Consider the following 14917-nt stretch of genomic DNA (forward strand, 5'->3'; position numbering starts at 1 on the left):
TTCACTGTTTTCATTACTCTCATGCATACCCATGAGGAATTTGCGATTTTACTTGAACTATAATAGTGAGAAACACTTAAAGATATATCGTTTATTTCTTTGTTTTTCCCTGAAGAAGAAAAAGTCCACCGTTCAGAAGCTTCTGGGTTGAGGGTATTGTATCTTTGCGTTAAATTGATTTTTTAACCTTTGTTTTTACATATCGTATAGATATATAGCGATATTACATGTGTTATTGTGTAGTACGCGTACGTATATACGCTCTTTTATGGGTTAATCATTTCCTTTTTCAAAAAACTGTTAACGTAGCAGTTCAGAGCTTTCAAATAGTCCCTTTCTCTGTTAGCAAAATACTATTAAGGTCTATCTGGTGAAATGTATCCCGTGAGCTCTGAATTCCCTTAATAACCATTGGTGCTTTTAACCATGTCCTAGGTGAGCTATACACTATACTTTCAGTTCAGTATGGCTCCAGTGCTCACACAACGTTAAGTATGCCTTCTTACGTTTCATTAAAAATGGACAACTCTTAAGATTTTAATTCCTTATTCAACTGAACGTTTTTCATTGGTTTGACAATTTAGTTACTTTAATTCCAGGAAGGGAATTCGTTCGTCAGGCCCCATTTCTGATTAAAATTCTGTGAATAAAAAACAGAAAATGGGCCCCGAATCGATTACAACTGAGATGGTCTCAGAAGCGAGCATGTTGGCGTAAAATGTACAAACAGTTAGGTTGAGGTTGCAGAAATGAACTAAACGAAACGCAATCTTTCGTATGCGTGCAACCTTTAAATTGCGACTCATTAGAAAACTTTTTAACTTTTATACTTTTTTTTTCTTATTCGATACATAAAATTAAACCATTGGATTAGTTTCACTTTATTATTTCATTAACTGAGTAGAAGTTCTGATAAATTTCGATGTAGTTTCTGTCATCATGCCTTTGAACGTTTCGTTAAATAATATTGGTTCAACACAGATTACAAAAAAAACACGATTAGCGTATTAATAGATCTATGTGTGAAGAAAGGATAAGTGTATTTGTAACAGACAAAGGATGTATTATATTTTCTGGTGTCACATTAAGACTGTATTAGGTTTAATAGTACGATTATTTTGTATTTTCAGTTACATCTGTCGTAGAATTTCACTAAATAAATAAACAGTTTTTTCATTTAACTTTTATTTTCAACTTTAAAAGCTCTATTGCCACATTAGTACATTTCGAATAGATTTTGCACGAATATATATATATATATATATACATACATATACAACAGTTTGAAATATACAAAATTATAAATAATTGGTCAATCAAATTTGTCTGTATGTTTTAACCATAAATTCCAAAGCCATGTGTCCAGAATCATGAATTAGAAACATCAGGATGTTTTATTATGTTATCTTTCATATATCAAACCAACGTTCCTACTTTTGATGTCCTATGTTGCATACAAAATCAGTCTTTCACCTGGTGGCATTTTTTTCTTCCAAGGAAAAGGAAATAAATTGCACCCTGGCCTCGTTTCACTCTACTATGAGAAATCTTAAAGTACAATTACGATCATAGCCTTTCAGTCCACGATCCACCCGTAGTCCTTGATATCCATCTAGTGCGGGCCTAGATCCTACCTGAAAGAGATAGAGTCCACAGCAAAAGTTTCAAGAACAGACGAGAAATCATTCACATATTGAAAAGACACACAAAATGAACAGAGGTCAACTGCTGTATCCATCGATCACGGACAGTTAATGTCATTTGAACAACAGGAAATGTCTCGAAGGTGTTAACCGATTCAGGCAGCTTTAAATTTCTTATCTAGACTTGTTAAACCACAACATACGAAACGGTAAAAACAAAACAGAAAGAAAGAAATCAAATGATGTAATTTTTCGCACGTTCTCTTGCGAAGTAGCTACAGGAACGTATATATATTACATATATATATATTAATTACATACGTCATTTATTTTCAGTGGTTAAAGCTTCATCATAAATATAAGTAATAACTTCAAAGTGACGCCTATTTGGAAATTCCTTATGGTGACGAAGGTGCTTTAGTAACTGTTTATCTGTTTTATTTTTATAATGTTAATATTCTGAATGTTACACATACCTTCACATTTTCTGCATTTTTCGTCTATTAGCATTTAAGCACGGTTTTTGGTAATTAATGCTTTCTGAGTTAAAACTAGTATTTTTGCCGTATTTTCGCGAACATAAGGTTGGTGTAAAATAAAACCTTGCATAGCTTATTAATTAACAGCGTATAGTATGTTTCAAGTGTTATAAAGCGTTCTGTATAGTATTTATAATATAGCTTAAAAACAATTTTTCCATTGTACTTTGATAAACCGAAATACTGTTCGCAATATAGGTTAATAAATAAACCAAAATATAGTTTCCGATATAGACTAATAAATAAACAAACCAAACGTTATTTTTGATATAAGCTAATAAATAAATTGATATATTGTTTCCGATATAGGCTAGTAAGTAAACCAAAATATTGTTTCCGATATAGGCTAATATGTAGACCAAAATATTGTTTCCGATATAGGCTAATATGTAGACCGAAATATTGTTTTCGATATAGGTTAGTAAATAACCAAAATATTGTTTCCGATATATACTAATAAATAAACCAAATCGTTGTTTCTGATATAAGCTAATAAATAAACTGATATATTGTTTTCGATATAGGTTAGTAAATAATTTAACCAAAATATAGTTTCCGATATAGACTAGTAAATAAACCAAAATACTGTTTCCTATATAGGCTAATATGTATACCAAAATATAGTTTCCGATATAGACTAGTAAATAAACCCAAATACTGTTTCCTATATAGGCTAATATGTATACCAAAATATAGTTTCCGATATAGACTAGTAAATAAACCAAAATACTGTTTCCTATATAGGCTAATATGTATACCAAAATATAGTTTCCGATATAGACTAGTAAATAAACCAAAATACTGTTTCCTATATAGGCTAATATGTATACCCAAATACATAGTTTCCGATATAGACTAGTAAATAAACCAAAATACTGTTTCCTATATAGGCTAATATGTATACCAAAATATAGTTTCAGATATAGACTAGTAAATAAACCAAAATATTGTTTCCGATATAGACTAGTAAATACCCGATGTGTGAAACAATACAAGGTAGTGACTCAAACTAGTATTTTGAATATAAGCCATAGAATAGTAATAGTTTTCGGTATTGACTAACACAGCCTACAATAAACCACAGTCTCATAGAAAATATAGACTATATATACAATAGTGTTTCCAAGCTAAGCTAGGAATTAAACATCTTTGTCTTTCATTTTTCTTTTATAGCTGAATTACATTTGTTTATAGCTACGGGAAAAGACATAAAATTAATTAGGTACGCAGGTGTTTCTTTCCGAGTGCTGACTCACAGAATGCGCATCTACTCTTATATAATTTTTTTCCCTTGTCGCTGGTTGTCCGTGTCGCATCCTTACCATAAGAAGACTGCTTTATTTATTGCAATTGGATCAGTTACTGATTACATATTAACATAAGTACTCCTATACAAACTTATTGCTTATTTGACTAGACATAAAGATGGCAATCTTTACTGTAAAACATTTGAACGTTTTTACATTCGTCATCAGTATCTCTTTTCTAAATCTCCTGGTGTTTAGTTCTTACATTTCTTCTTCTGGAATCTAAGCATTATTTATTTAGTGTTCCAATTGTTTAGATGGGAAATATATCTAATTGATAACTCTACTTTGATATAAAACGTACAGTATTTTAGTCATATGAAAATGTATGGTTTATAACATGATTAACCAAATCACGTATGTTTTTGTTCAGATAAAATTTGGTAGATCTTTTTTTACACGTGTAGTAAAACATTAACAAAATTCTTTGTTGTCATAAACACATTCCTGTGTTGAGAGTACGTTTGTAAATCAATATCTCTGGTCTTTTTCACTCGAGTTATTCGTTGTTTGAATGCGCCATTTTAAGATGTTTGATAACACCGTAGTCGTTAATATGCTTATAAATTACGTTCGTTCTATTTCACTGAAAGTTTGTCAGTGCTTTCTGATGTCATACTAGAAGTTATGTACTGATAGTTTCTATATAAATAACGACAGTAAGAATGTTCAGTACTGTCATGACTAGACTATATTATAGTTATTTCACTGAACACTTTCGAAATGTTCAGTAGTGTCATGACTAGACGATATTATAGTTATTTCACTGAACACTTTCGAAATGTTCAGTAGTGTCGTGACTAGACTACATTATAATTATTTCACTGAAAACTTTCGAAATGTTCAGTAGTGTCGTGACTAGACTATATTATAGTTATTTCACTGAACACTTTCGAAATGTTCAGTAGTGTCGTGACTAGACTACATTATAATTATTTCACTGAACACTTTCGAAATGTTCAGTAGTGTCGTGACTAGACTATATTATAATTATTTCACTGAACACTTTCGAAATGTTCAGTAGACTATATTATAATTATTTTATCAAACACTTACAAAATGTTCATTAGTGTCGTGACTAGACTATATTTTAGTTATTCTTTGTGATTAGGATATATGTATATCTATCTAGCGAAACCACAGCCAAGGGAACAGGCTTGGAGAAAATATATATATATATATTTAAGGTATATATTTCACATAACGCTTACGAAAGGCTCACTGTATGTCCTAGCACTGTATTGAAGGTATCCAAATATAAGACCAGTCATGGTTATACCTTAATGTAAGTATTATATTCTGAAACTCACATAATCAATCAGACATGGGCTGAAATCTAAAATTATTTGTTGAAATATATATCTTTCGTTCCTTAAGCTCCAATGCAGTAAAAACAAATCTTAGTTCAAATTTTTTTATCGTTTCTTCAAACTTACATTTTTTTTAAACAGCGACTTAAACAGATTGCATATACAGCACAAATCTATAAGTATTGAGTCTTTTTCCAACAACAATAAAGAGGTTAAGTTTTGAGATAACCTAACAATAACGTGTCTATATCGTCGATAGACTTACATTTTCTTGGTATTTTATGAAATCTACACTCGTTAAATTTGTTGTTTTTAAATTTTACGTCGTTAAACGTCTTATGCTTAATTTTCACCTAAGAAATTCACTCCATCGGTTTTACTAATCAGTTAACAGTTTTGATTAGTTGTGTTTTTAAATTTTACGCTGTTAAAAGTCTTATGCATAATTTTCACCTAAGAAATTCACTCCATCGGTTTTACTAATCAGTTAACAGTTTTGATCAGTTCAACGCTTGATCCTAGTTTACTCAAAAAATATTAACCTTATTATAAACATGTATTAACATAGTGTACTAATGGAGTATTAGTGGTTTTTTTATAATACATTACGGAATATAATACATTTGTAACATGATACTTCAAATACGTGTGAGTAGAGCTAAAATAATACCGTTGGCTGTTTCATAAAATGTGACATGTAAGCCTGTATATTTGAATACTCTAACTGTATTTACTATATTCACATCTAATCTCTCATCTTTCACACTTGAGCTCTAAAGTAACTGTTTGTGTTCTTGTAATTACACGTAAACCTCTGCGTGTGAAATTGGGGTAATTTCATCAGAGTTAAGTTATTATAAAATAAACTTCTAAATATTCATATTTCTGTACCGTACACACCTTTACATTATTCCTAAACACGTAATGTACTGTTTTGTCCAGTGTCTCTGAATACTCATTCCTAAACACGTAATGTACGGTCGTTGTCCAGTATCTTTAGTTATTTATCCCTAAACTCTTAATGTATGGTTGTTGTCCAGTCTCTGTAAATATTCATCCCTAAATTAATAATATACGGTCGTTGTCCAGAATTTTTAGTTACTTATCCCTAAACTCTTAATGTATGGTTGTTGTCTAGTCTCTGTAAATATTCATCCCTAAATTAATAATATACGGTCGTTGTCCAGAATTTTTAGTTACTTATCCCTAAACTCTTAATGTATGGTTGTTGTCTAGTCTCTGTAAATATTCATCCCTAAATTAATAATATACGGTCGTTGTCCAGTATTTTTAATTACTTATTCCTAAACTCATAATGTACGGTTGTTGTCCAGTCTCTCTAAATATTCATCCCTAAATTAATAATATAGGTCGTTGTCCAGTATTTTTAATTACTTATTCCTAAACTCATAATGTACGGTTGTTGTCCAGTCTCTCTAAATATTCATCCCTAAATTAATAATATACGGTCGTTGTTCAGTGTGTCTAAATACTCATACAACCATTATGAGTTTAGGGATGAATATTTACAGAGAACAGGTTTCTTCCCATCATATCCATCTTACAATAAGCGCTAGTAATAACTACTCTCTAAATCAAGATTATTGTAATTATTTATAAACTTCTGGCAGAAGAGTTGATAAAACTCTTCCACTTAATAATAATACTTAATCTCAATTACGAGTGATATACAAACCATGTAAAGCCCTTCTGGTCACTATGCTCTAGGTTATTTACGAGTGATATACAAACCATGTAAAGCCTTTCTGGTCACTATGTTCTAGGTTATTTACGAGTGATATACAAACCATGTAAAGCTCTTCTGGTCACTATGCTCTAGGTTATTTACGAGTGATATACAAACCATGTAAAGCCTTTCTGGTCACTATGTTCTAGGTTATTTACGAGTGATATACAAACCATGTAAAGCCTTTCTGGTCACTATGTTCTAGGTTATTTACGAGTGATATACAAACCATGTAAAGCTCTTCTGGTCACTATGCTCTAGGTTATTTACGAGTGATATACAAACCATGTAAAGCCTTTATGGTCACTATGTTCTAGGTTATTTACGAGTGATATACAAACCATGTAAAGCCCTTCTGGTCACTATGCTCTAGGTTATTTACGAGTGATATACAAACCATGTAAAGCCTTTCTGGTCACTATGTTCTAGGTTATTTACGAGTGATATACAAACCATGTAAAGCCCTTCTGGTCACTATGCTCTAGGTTATTTACGAGTGATATACAAACCATGTAAAGCCTTTCTGGTCACTATGTTCTAGGTTATTTACGAGTGATATACAAACCATGTAAAGCCTTTCTGGTCACTATGCTCTAGGTTATTTACGAGTGATATACAAACCATGTAAAGCCTTTCTGGTCACTATGTTCTAGGTTATTTACGAGTGATATACAAACCATGTAAAGCCCTTCTGGTCACTATGTTCTAGGTTATTTACGAGTGATATACAAACCATGTAAAGCCTTTCTGGTCACTATGCTCTAGGTTATTTACGAGTGATATACAAACCATGTAAAGCCCTTCTAGTCACTATGTTCTAGGTTATTTACGAGTGATATACAAACCATGTAAAGCCTTTCTGGTCACTATGTTCTAGGTTATTTACGAGTGATATACAAACCATTTAAAGCCTTTCTGGTCACTATGCTCTAGGTTATTTACGAGTGATATACAAACCATGTAAAGCCTTTCTGGTCACTATGTTCTAGGTTATTTACGAGTGATATACAAACCATGTAAAGCCTTTCTGGTCACTATGTTCTAGGTTATTTACGAGTGATATACAAACCATGTAAAGCCCTTCTGGTCACTATGCTCAAGGTTATCAGTTAGGAAGTCTTACCATTAGTGATATATTCTAATTGACAGATTAGATTAATATATATGCATTAACTGTTTTTCATATATGCTTGAATAAACCGTGATTTAACAGTTAAAGAAAAAAGACAACTAAATAATAGCTCTTACGGTTTAATTTCTATATCAGGTTCTTATCTATTAACACAACTTAAGTTTTTTTACATACTCTTGTTTTCAGTTCATCCTTACACTTCTCTTTGTCTCACATGAGTGACTCAAGTATTTGATCAAATAAACATTAGTGTATCGCCCAGAACCTTCGATAAGGTATTTTCCACGTGTAATATAAACTGTTAGTAAACAGTCCATTAGAAAAATCAAACCTTTAAAAAACATGACTGTTCCAAAGAATTCGTTGTCTTCAGGCACCACAGTGTTTTTCATTACAATATAAAAAGTTATGAATTATTTTAATAAAGCATATTGCTCAAAATATCTTAATCCCTCATTTACTAAAGGCTCAAAGAACAGTAACGAAGCTTAAAATAGTTTGCAATTTCATACTAGAAATACAAGCGAAACGTGCGTCTTCCAGATCACAGTGCGCACCAGCTCAGCGCGAGCTCGCAGTTACTTTTGTGAAATGACACGACAAGATGGCGGATGTTAGCACATTCAGGACAAACGAAATATCACGAAGGAAAGAAGCAAGTTGAATTCTTACTTCTAATACAATATTAGTCAGATAGTTAGTTTTATTGTGTCTTCAAAACAACGCAGGTAAGTTTAAACTTGCTGTCTTTTTCTCACGATATATTCATGTATTTCTTTCCATTTCTCTTGTTAATGAACATTTTTACTTTTACCTTTTAAGTAAAAACTATGGTGTTACAACTTTTCATATCGATCCATCAAACGTGCTACAAAACGTAAAAGCACATTGTATCAAAATGTATCAGCTGTAATCGCTTCTCAGAACCTGGCATAAAAAGGTTTAACTTGTGAAAAATAATGTTTTCATGTTTGTTCAAAATATCTGTTTTGTTGATTCGTTTGTTTTAAAGTTCGTCTAAGTCATAAAGACCTAATTATTTTGTTCTTCATATGACAGCTATAATTATAATTATTTTGTAGAATAATTCTATAGATATGTAGAAATATATTTGTATAAATTAGGCTTATAACAGTTGCTTGGTAGTGGCCTGTCTAATGCGTTTCTACAGAAGTCGTAATCTACGTATTATAACTTAAGTATTGAATGTTTGCTGTCAATATACAGCCGCGTTTTGTCTTTCTAACAAATAATCTTCACGCGTTTTGCCTCGTTAAGTAGTTTTAAAACAATATCATGTGCGTAACCATACGAGAAAACTGTTACTGCACATTTAATGTGCACTCACCAAAACATATTACCGACAGAGTAAACACTGATTAAATATATATAACAAATAATCTATGAAAGTTTTGTAAACCACACATTACGAACAAATAATTTAACTGCATAAACCGTGCGCTATGAGCAGTGTAATATACATAAACTATTTATTATGAGCAAGTAGTGTAATATATGTATAAACGATACATTACGAATGAACAATGTAATGTACATAAACTATACATATTAAAAACAATGTAATGTGCGTGATCCATTCATTATAAACAAGCGCTATTAAAAACATTAATTGTCAGATGTGCTTTATTTATATACAGTGAAAATGATTGCTAGTGATCCAGCTAAGTTTACAAAATAAACTCCATACGTAGCGATTTAGAGTAACAACGTTTGAACTGGAAGAACATGACCTCATTCCTCGTAAAAAATAACCGAAAACAACTTACATTACAATGTAGGATTGAATGAGCATGTTTTACAAACAGCTAATTTTACGACTAGGTAGTACAGTAAAGGGTACATTACAACATTATTAAAACAGGTCTTTCCAAAACAATTCAATCAATGCTATGCTCTTATCTTATTTTAACTGTTGTCTAACTAAACAACAAAAGTTGATTGTCAACGTTTTTGTGAACACTTTGTCTGGTGTGTTGTGCTTAACTTTAAGAACTCTTCTCTTTAGGCTTGGTGATTAAAGCACTCGGCTCAAAGTTTGCAAGTTCGAGTCCCTGTCATCGATCATGCTTGCCCTATGAGACGTAGGGGCGTTAAATGTGACAGTTAATCCCGCTATTCGTTGAGAAAAGAGTAGCGTAAGAGCTAGCAACTGGCGGTGTTTACTAGTTGCCTTCCCTCTAGTCTTACACTACTAAATCAGGGATAGCTAGCGCAGATAGCCCTCGTGTAACTTTGCACGAGATCCAAGATAAAAAAAAAAGACATTCTAGTCTATCACTACTAAATTAGGGACGACGAGCGAAGATAGCCCTCGTGTAGCTCTTTTCGAAATTCCACACAAACCAAAGCCAATGATGATAAACATAATATGATTGCAAATGTGTAAAAAAACACGCAGTTTTAAAGCTGGTTGTACATTATAAGAACCATTTGGATAGAACAGAAAAAGATTAATGGGTCAAGTTATTCCAGAAGTACATAAGCTGCTTGTTTGTGTATAGAATATTTCGCTAATATTGTATTAGTGGATGGTTGAAATGCTTTAATTTCGTCCGTAAACACACTTGTATATGTAAACACTTATTCGTTCTGTTTTGCAAGACGGGTATTTGTAATAAAACTACAATACCTCGTGTAATGTGGAAGCCCTACATGGCAAACAGGTGCACAATAATGTGACGTGAATAAAACTCAGCGCATTAAATGCGTAGAGTTGCAGAGTTTTTAAATAGAAAACAACGGAGATTTTTTTCTCGCATTATATCTGAATTCCACTCAGAAATTCATGTAGTGATTGATTTACACTTATCACACTGTTTCATAAACCAACTTTCCAAACCTCACGATCAAATAATTATTGGAACAACCTCATTTCGTTCCGGTTTTAATATTGCAAAGAGTGATACCATAGCTTTGATTTACTCATGAAACTGAGATGTTGTCTAATTATTAAAAACAGAGCAAGCAGATCTGAAATTTAAAAATCCTCTCAAGGTTTATTGTATATTGTAGATATTCAATACAATATTTTAAAATTCATGTTCAGATTATATTATGTTATCAGACTTAACAAAATAATTAATAATTATTAAATGCTAAACTATGTCAGCTGACACATTAAAACTATGCAGTAGAGTTCTAAAGACGGACGCGAATAGAAACTAGAATTAGTATCGCAAAGTTTCCAAACTCAAAAGTAGAAGTAAACATATATATACGGCAGACCTTCAATCTTAAGTTTGAAATAGTGCAACGTTTATACACAAAATAAACCTAGTGTTATTAAAATAGTTTAAACATACTAAAAGTTCATCAAAGCATAGATTTAATAAGTTAAAAGTACTTAGTTTTTATGTCTTATTGTAAAGGTTATCCATTATGTGTGTGTGTGTATATCTTAGCACCCAGTGTTGATTGGTAATGTTAATATTTTTTGTACGGTACTGGAATTTGTCCAGCGGTATATGTGGGTTATTTTGTTTCAGAGTTTTGCCCGACAGGCAGAAGAATTTTTTTTCTTTGTGATTTATTTTTTCAGCTTATATCACCCAGAATTTTATTCCTGGATTACGTATCGTAATGCATCGTTTTTATTGTTTTGTTTTCTTTTTGTGGTAACTGGGTACTGCGATGCACACAACTTATTTTGTTGTACGGTTTTTGTCCCAGAAGGTGATAAAAATACCCCTAAAATGGGGCAAATTAAAAAAAAAAAAGATTGTTAACTACCATCACTCACGGTTGACTGGTTTGATTACCCTAAATTTTTTTTATGGTAACTGGAAACTATCCGATGGTTAACATCGGCTACTTTTCTTCATGAGTTTAGCTCGAAAAGTGCGATAAAAACACTCCTAAATAGGAACGCATTTTTCACTTTGATATAGATATTTGCATTTTAAGTTAAAAACACGAGTACTTATTGAGTTCAATGAGTTAGTTATTTCTATCCATAAATCAGGGTATACAATTAGCATCTAATAAGTTTATTATAGATTTTGTACGGAAAGAGTGGAAAAAATTATCTAAGTTGTTCTTTATAGAATCTTTGCATCTTTAACAAGTACCTTCAGCTCCTTAATAATAAATACTAGTAATTATAAAATAAAACGCTGTATTGAAGGACGCAGTTTAGTTGATTTATCAACCACAACTTATGAAAATAAAACCAACAGTTAAGTATGGAATTAGCAACAAGCGCGTTCAGTTGGAATTATCACTTTATTTTACCAACGATAAAATCTTAAATAAACCCTAATCCGATTAGGAATGTGTCAGAAGAAGTTAATGGGCATTCCACCTAAACCTCCCTGTCTGATTTTGGGCTTCACCGTTTACACTGAATAACAAATCACGTAAATGTTCGTTTGTACTGTATTCGACTAGAAAAATCAAGCCATACGAAGGAGTAAAACAAAATAATTCTACGAACTTAGCTTTGAAGTGCGTGTTCGTCAACACGCACTGACTGACTACATTCATAGCTCGATGTGTTGCATACTTGAAGTTCTTTAAATGAACGAGGTGTCTTCAAGCTTCGTCACTGTTGCTTGTACAACTCAATTGATGTAAGAGTTCCAATGTTGGCTCAACTCTCTTCTAATACCGTACCACTTCAACGTATCCGCTCTGCTTTATAAAAAAATACATCTAAATAAATCGATGATACATTACTTATGAAGAATAACCAACGGTTTTCTAAAATAGCTAATTTTAAGCAATATAGAAGTATCCAACTTCACGCAACGTTCTTACAAAAACACAATTACTACTTACAGTATACAAAACAGCATAAAATATTCTACGTTATGTAACATTCTCACATAAACATTAACTGCTACTTATAATATACTAAACGACATAAAAATGTCAAACTTATTACAACGTTGTTATAAGAACACATCTACTCTCTTGCTATGTTAAATATTATCTTGGACTACATGCAACGTTCTTATATAGAACTGTACTAAAGTACTAAGACTTGCCTACACAGATTCAAGCATTTAAGATCAGTTTTTTGCTTATCACTTAACACGAAATGTATCTGACTGTTCATTGTTATTTTACCCATTGAAAATATATTATACAGCCTCTAGTACAATAATATGTTCTTATATCTAACAGCAAACAAATATTTACTTGGTAACAGTCATCCTCTATTAATTATAACTGATTTAAGGGTTATAAATACCGTTATGAGGTACAGGATTAGTAGTGAGAGTTTATTACAACTGATTTAAGGGTTATAAATACCGTTATGAGATACAGGATTAGTAGTGAGAGTTTATTACAACTGATTTAAGTGTTATAAATACAGTTATGAGGTACAGGATTAGTAGTGAGAGTTTATTACAACTGATTTAAGTTTTATAAATACAGTTATGAGATACAGGATTGGTAGTGAGAGTTTATTATAACTGATTTAAGGATTATAAATACAGTTATGAGGTACAGGATTAGTAGTGAGAGTTTATTACAACTGATTTAAGGGTTATAAATACAGTTATGAGATACAGGATTGGTAGTGAGAGTTTATTATAACTGATTTAAGGATTATAAATACAGTTATGAGGTACAGGATTAGTAGTGAGAGTTTATTACAACTGATTTAAGGGTTATAAATACAGTTATGAGTTACAGGATTAGTAGTGAGAGTTTATTACAACTGATTCAAGGGTTATAAATACCGTTATGAGATACAGGATTAGTAGTGAGAGTTTAATACAACTGATTTAAGGGTTATAAATACAGTTATGAGGTACAGGATTAGTAGTGAGAGTTTATTACAACTGATTTAAGTTTTATAAATACAGTTATGAGATACAGGATTAGTAGTGAGAGTTTATTACAACTGATTTAAGGATTATAAATACAGTTATGAGGTACAGGATTAGTAGTGAGAGTTTATTACGACTGATTTAAGGGTTATAAATACCGTTATGAGATATAGGATTAGTAGTGAGAGTTTAATATAACTGATTTAAAGGTTATAAATACCGTTATGAGATATAGGATTAGTAGTGAGAGTTTAATATAACTGATTTAAAGGTTATAAATACCGTTATGAGATACAGGATTAGTAGTGAGAGTTTAATATAACTGATTTAAAGGTTATAAATACCGTTATGAGATACAGGATTAGTAGTGAGAGTTTAATATAACTGATTTAAAGGTTATAAATACCGTTATGAGATATAGGATTAGTAGTGAGAGTTTAATATAACTGATTTAAAGGTTATAAATACCGTTATGAGATATAGGATTAGTAGTGAGAGTTTAATATAACTGATTTAAAGGTTATAAATACCGTTATGAGATACAGGATTAGTAGTGAGAGTTTAATATAACTGATTTAAAGGTTATAAATACCGTTATGAGATACAGGATTAGTAGTGAGAGTTTAATATAACTGATTTAAAGGTTATAAATACCGTTATGAGATACAGGATTAGTAGTGAGAGTTTAATATAACTGATTTAAAGGTTATAAATACCGTTATGAGATACAGGATTAGTAGTGAGAGTTTAATATAACTGATTTAAAGGTTATAAATACAGTTATGAGATACGGGTAATTTTTTTAAACTTATGACAAGCACAAACACGAGTTTTAAACAGCGTTATTTCTAATGTCTGCACAGAACTCGATCTATTTTACTTAAGAGAGCTAATAATTAATCATATTTTTGTGGCCTTTGTCTGAAAGTTATTTCTACAAGTTCGAAGAGCACTGTAAAACTGATGACTTTCCAGTCCGTCAACAACACGTGTAAAGAGAAGATAAACCATGCTTTAAATATATAGATACAGTTTTCACTCACTCAGATGTGTATCGGTTCGGTATAAAAATCTCTTTGAAGATCAGGTTTGGCCCGGCATGGCCAGATGGTTAAGGCACTCGACTCGTAATCTGAGAATCGCGGGTTTGAATCTCCGTCACATCAAACATGCTCGCCCTTTCAGCCGTGGGAGCGTTATAACGTGACGGTCAATCCAACAATTTTTGGTAAAAGAATAACCCGAAAGTTGGCGGTGAATGGTGATGAATAGCTGCCTTTTCTCTAGTCTTACACTGCAAAATTAGGGACGGCTAGCACAGATAGTCCTTGTGTAGCTTCGCGCGAAATTCAAAACGAACAAGATCAGGTTTTGAATCATCTTTAGTTGGGATAATTTCTAGATATCCATTACTATTTGACGAGTATGTGTTTGGGAGAAA

General features: G+C 31.8%; 1 long non-coding RNA gene across 2 annotated transcripts in view; it reads right to left on the minus strand.

Moving 5' to 3' along the window:
* Positions 1 to 1184: 1184 nt before the first annotated feature.
* LOC143238971 (uncharacterized) overlaps positions 1185 to 14917 on the minus strand; it is a 101275-nt gene continuing 87542 nt past the window's right edge. The window contains exons 7-8 of one of the 2 annotated variants that reach the window (XR_013020873.1): positions 12132 to 12331; positions 1185 to 1634 (exon numbers count right to left, since the gene is read on the minus strand). This is a non-coding gene — a long non-coding RNA (uncharacterized LOC143238971). The remainder of the gene's footprint in view (positions 1635 to 12131; positions 12332 to 14917) is intronic. The other variant, XR_013020872.1, reaches the window with a different exon arrangement.

This window comes from Tachypleus tridentatus, chromosome 2 (assembly GCF_004210375.1).
Source record: "Tachypleus tridentatus isolate NWPU-2018 chromosome 2, ASM421037v1, whole genome shotgun sequence".
In the NCBI taxonomy this organism is placed as follows: Eukaryota; Metazoa; Arthropoda; class Merostomata; order Xiphosura; family Limulidae; genus Tachypleus; species Tachypleus tridentatus.